This window comes from Chlamydotis macqueenii, chromosome 5 (genome assembly GCF_036417535.1).
Source record: "Chlamydotis macqueenii isolate bChlMac1 chromosome 5, bChlMac1.mat, whole genome shotgun sequence".
Lineage (NCBI taxonomy): Eukaryota > Metazoa > Chordata > Aves > Otidiformes > Otididae > Chlamydotis > Chlamydotis macqueenii.
Window position 1 is genome coordinate 16381862 of NC_141560.1, and position 5300 is coordinate 16387161.

Below are 5300 nucleotides of genomic sequence, written 5' to 3' on the forward strand. Positions count from 1 at the left end.
CCACCTTCAGGCGTTGCTTCTGTGGCCTTTTACTTAAATTTAATTGGAACAAATTCCAAAGGGAATTGTGGCAAACTTGCAATTTCTCATCCCACGTGAATAGCTTATGAATATAAAATAAGTGGTGCCACAGTATTTAAAAGTGTGTGTAGATATATATAAATATATATATATGAAGAAATACTTTCTGTTACGTATCTAAAGGCAAGGTTCATGTATTCTTGATGACACTGTGCATTTTCTGTGTTGGTATGTTTTGGTTTTTTTCAGCAGAACATCAGAAGACAGGCATGGTGATGCTGATCAAGACACAGAAAAGCTATTGCTTTCTGTGGTCTGTATATTGTGATTAACATGGTGCAAGGTTTTCAATATGAAAAGAAAAACCAACTGACTTTCATTGTAGCTATTCCTACAAGGAGACTATTCATAAAAAATAAAAAGTGCAATAAGGACATCAAATTGAAGTGTAATAAAGTGCTCCTTCCAGAATAATGTAACCACAGTTGAAGTTTAATCCTCTGTAGTCCAAGAGATGCCCTTGGTTGTTCGTACTTGGGGCGTACCAGGCTTGCAGAGAGAGCACCTGTGTGAGGAAGCCGAGGCGTGCCTGCAAGAGTCGCAGCAGCAGCATGCGCAATATTCCTCTCGCAGTTACAATTCTGTTGCCACGGAGATAATGACTCATCCCATGTCATTATTGATCTGTCAACAGTAAGAGCAATTATGCGGTCTGATATTGTTTAGCAAATAGAGTAACGTCTGCTGAACACTGAAAAACTGCTATAATTAGAAAGCTTCTCTGTGGTCTGTGTACCTGGGACAAATAAAAGTACCTGAATTTATAGTTAGTCACTGCGGTTTTGTGAGATTGGCCTGTGAGATAATATTAAGCTTAACAGAATGCTGTTTAATATTTATATAGTGAGATGCTTTTGGATTATGGAACATGCAGCACACTATTAGTGGATAAACACTTTTCTAGAACAATTAGCCCAGGTGCACGCTAGAAACAGGTAATTATATGTTACCTGGTCCAGTCTTCTGTCAGTCTAAGTGAAACTTCTTGTATTTTCCAGATAATGGCTTAAATCACCTGTTCAGAAGAAATATTAATGGGACTCCCGTAAGACTCCTGACTTCTTGCTGATGTTCCTGTTAGGAGACTTATTGTCAGCTCAGTTTGAAAACAGTGATGAAAGCTGCGCTGTTCAAGCTACTGGGCTTAAACGCTCACAGCCACAAATCAGATTACTTCCAGGCATTCAGCTGCTGAACAGAATTACTGGTTAGAAGTTGGTGGTTGGAGGTTCTTATACAGTGCACAGGAAGGTAGACATCTAAGAATGATACTGTCAGCAGAAAGTTTTTTGCTTGTGTTGTTTTTGAAAGGAGGAGGGCTAAATTAGCTGTTGAGAGAGATCAGAAGAGAAGTCATTTCAGCTTATCAGAACAGGACACCTCCTGGTGTCCAGGTCAGATATCTGTGTGCCTTTCTGACTTGCGGTAGTGCCTGGAAGAGAAGTCCCTTATTGTGCCTTAACAGTTGAGCTCTGCTTAGGCAGTTTTATTGTCTCTTGAAGATTTTTAGGGAGACAGCGTGAGCTCCAGCTGTTCTGCGTGCCAGGTGAATAATTTCAGCATACCATCAAGGCCACACCTGGCAGCAGCAACGTGTTCTCAGTTTTGAGACCATTAAGAACGCTTAGAATGTACCAACAGTTCTGGACTGCACAGTTAAAACTTGTGTGCGATACTGTTCTGGTTTTATTTAGTTGGGGGGGGGCTACGGTGGCAGCTTCTGTAGGAAACTGCTAGAAGTCGTCCCCGTTTATTCAGTGGACTCAGACAGGCCTAGGGCAGACCCGCTGCTGGCCAAGGCCGAGCCAACTGGTGGCAGAATGTTCCCTGATAAAGCCTCTGTGATAGTGTATTTAAGAAGAGGAAAAATAAAAAAATAAGAAATGAAGATGTGAAGAAGCTGAGCAGGGGCAGAGAGAGGGAGGCGCGAGCCTTGTGGGCCTTGTGGCCCTCACCCTCTGGCCCCGGCTGGGCGGCCGTCTGGGCCCGACTCAACCCATCCCGGCTGCAAGAAGTGGAGATGAGATGTGAAGAGAACCTGAGAGGCGTCTGCCAGCCTGTTGTGAAGAATTTCTTGTGAGAGGAAGGGCTGCAGACACCAAGGTCAGTGAAGAAGGAGAAGGAGGAGTAATGCTGCTCCTGGCCAAGATTCCCCTGCAGCCCGTGGTGCAGCCCGTGGTGAGGCCGGCTGTGCCCCTGCAGCCCATGGAGGCCCACGGAGGAACAGAGATCCACCTGCAGCCCCTGGAGGACCCCACACCGGGGCAGGGGGATGCCTGAAGGAGGCTGTGGCCCGTGGAGGGCCCGTGCTGGGGCAGCTCTTTTGGAGGTACTGCACCCCGTGGAAAACAGGCTCATGTCAGAGCAGTTCATCAGGGAATGTAGCCCGTGGGAGGGACCCCACGATGGAGCAGGGGAGGAATGTGAGGAGTTCCTCCCCTGACGACGAAGCAGCGGTGTGAAACGACATGTGATGAACTGACTGGAAACCCCCATTCCCTCTTCCTCCCTGTGCCTCTCAGGGGGGAAGGCAGTAGAGATAATGTTAAGCCGTTGAAGAGGGAGGGGTGGAGGGAGGTTATCTTGTTTTCTGTCTCATTATCCTGCTTTGTTTTTAGCAATAAATGAATAGTTTTCCCCAAGTCGAGTCTGTTTTGCCCATAACAGTAACTTTAAGGGTTTTCTCCCTGTTCTTATCTCAAACCCCGAGCCTTTTTCTTATATTATGTCTCCCTGTTCTCTCGGAGGGTGGGGGGAGTGAGAGAGAGAGACTGTGTGGTCTGGTCCTGATCAGGGCTAAACTATGACAGATAGAGATGTTTCGTTAGCATTCACAATTTAGGTGAAAAGTTCCTGCTTATGTTGAAGATGTGCTAGTTTGACAAAGTTGTGCACAAGCAGCAGAAATCTAGAAATGCTATGGGGGTTTTACTGGCATAGAAACTCTGCTCCGATGGGAAGCTGAGATTTTGGAATCTGAACTGTCTGTAACTTGCCGGTTTGGATCTAACCAAGAGACCTATGAGCAAGTTTGTTTCTGAACTAGATGGGTAATTAAATAATATTTATGCCTTTATAGTGTATGCCCAAGAGGATATTTGTGTTAGCTCTAAAATGCAGCAGTCTGTTTCATAAATTACAGAAGTGAAGAATACTCGTGAAGTTAGCTAGGTCAGTTTAACTGGTGGGTGATCTCCATGATGTAAGGCAGTTTATTTCACTTAGATCGTGTAAGGATGCCTTTGGCAGAGAGAAGGCAGGCTAATGATCAGAGGAAAAATATCTGGGCCCCGCACGTAACAAATGGAATGGAAGATCATGTTGAAGCCTGAGTGCGGACCTTTAAACGAGACACTCCTTAGACTTCAAGCTTGCTTCTTAGTGACACATCTCAATGTGTGCCTCTTGGTAGTAACACTCTGCTTTGTGAGTTGTGAAGCTGTCCTGGAGCAAGGACCATGCAGGATGGCCTTTGTAATAGAGGAGAAGAATTACTGTTTGGGATAAGCAAGCTTCTTGCAACTATTCTGCCTGACCAGAGTCTGTTAGACCCTTGTTCCTTACTTGCAGCTGGTAGCGATGCTTGAGTCTATCAGTATTACAGAGAAGCGTAGTTTTATAGACATCTCACTTAGGTGCAGAGCTGAGAAATGTTACCTCTACTGACAACACCTCTTGCCTCTTTTCACCTAGGAGTTATGAATGCCAGAATCTTTCATGAGCCTCAAAAACAACCTGAGCAAACTCAAGAAAGTAAAATTGACCTGCTAAATACAAAGCTGATGTTACTGGATCAAGTCCTGAGCCGTAGGAAGCTCAGGACTGGGACTGGGACTGTACGCATGTCCTGCGCTTTGCTTCCTTGCATTTGCTTTTGACGAGCGTTGCAGAAACGTGGTCCTGGGCTCCGAGTTTCTGATTTAACTTGAGATGGTGGTAATTTGTACAAATTGTAATTTACTTAAAATGCTGGAGATGTCTTCTGGTCTTTCATAATTGTGGGAGAACCCCAGGGCCCTCTCTGCCTGTAAGAAAGTGTCTTGTGCCCCAGTGAAGTTCTACTGGCATTCTCTGTGTATAGCTATGATGATGGAGTGGTTTTGTTGGCTTAGCTTGTTTTAGGAACATGCAGTTGTGGTGAGGCAAGAAAAGCTCTGATTAGCGTGTATTTCGTGTCCAGGAGGGGGCTCTGCCAGCTGTTATTACTGGAGTTATGCACTTCCCTAAAATGACAGGCTGTAGTAACTGAATGCTCCTTGCCTCTGAGAGTGATTACACCTGTTCTTCTTCAGCACTTTTCAGTTCCCTTATTTCTTCTACATAAAGCTTTAAAAAAAAAATCTACAGTAAGGTATTTTTCTGTCTTGTTTTGAGAAATGCACCTCGTGTTACAAAAACTCGCCTCAGCTTTAATAAACAGCACTGTCCATTTGATCTCCTCTGTGGCACAAGACAGTACTAAGCTTTTGTCACCACATGGGAGATTCAGCTGTATGGGATATTTCCCCAAGTAAAAAGGAAAGAGTTTTGCACCCATCAACGTATTTGTAAAGTGGATGGAATTGTTATGGAGAATTTTAATTACAAAGGATTTTTTAAATCGCAGTATTTTTTCAACTTGGTACTACAGTATTTCAATAAAGATTTTATTTTTTTTCATCACGTACTCCTCAGTCTTTCAGTTTTTTTTTCTATGAATGTGCGTACACATTTTAACATATTTTTAAGTTCTCGTAATGTTCCTTTGAAAATGAACTGTAGTCTAGCCAGTGCTGAGACCCTAAATCACATGAATTGCTGTTGCTTAATCTTTGCTTGACAAACCTGTATTAAAGTAATTCTGGGGAGCCTGGAAGCTTTTTATTAAAACATTCGTCTTCAGTTGTTAGTGTTACCAATGTAATTTTATGTTAGATGTAACATAGGTAAGCTCTCTTTACTGTCAAAATGGTGAGGGTAATTCTCAGCTGTATACTGCACACTTGTGGAAGTGCAGAAGTGATATTTTAAAGCAGGGATGAGAAAGAGCTTAAGTGAGTAACTAAACTGAAGTTAATCATTGCAATCAATAATATTTCTTGTGAAAAGATGTTCCTTGTCCCAGCATTATATGAATGTTGTGCAGAATAAAATGACCCTCATCTCACTTGCTTACATCTTCTCGTATGGATTGAAACTTCCAAGCTTTTATGCCAGTTAAGAGTTGTTTTGAATCAAAT

The 5300-nt window shown here is 43.2% G+C and overlaps 1 non-coding gene across 1 annotated transcript; it reads left to right on the top strand.

The window, feature by feature from the left end:
* Positions 1-518: 518 nt before the first annotated feature.
* LOC147600504 (small Cajal body-specific RNA 13) lies at positions 519-791 on the top strand. The gene has a single exon (XR_015258848.1).
* The last annotated feature ends 4509 nt before the right edge of the window (positions 792-5300 follow it).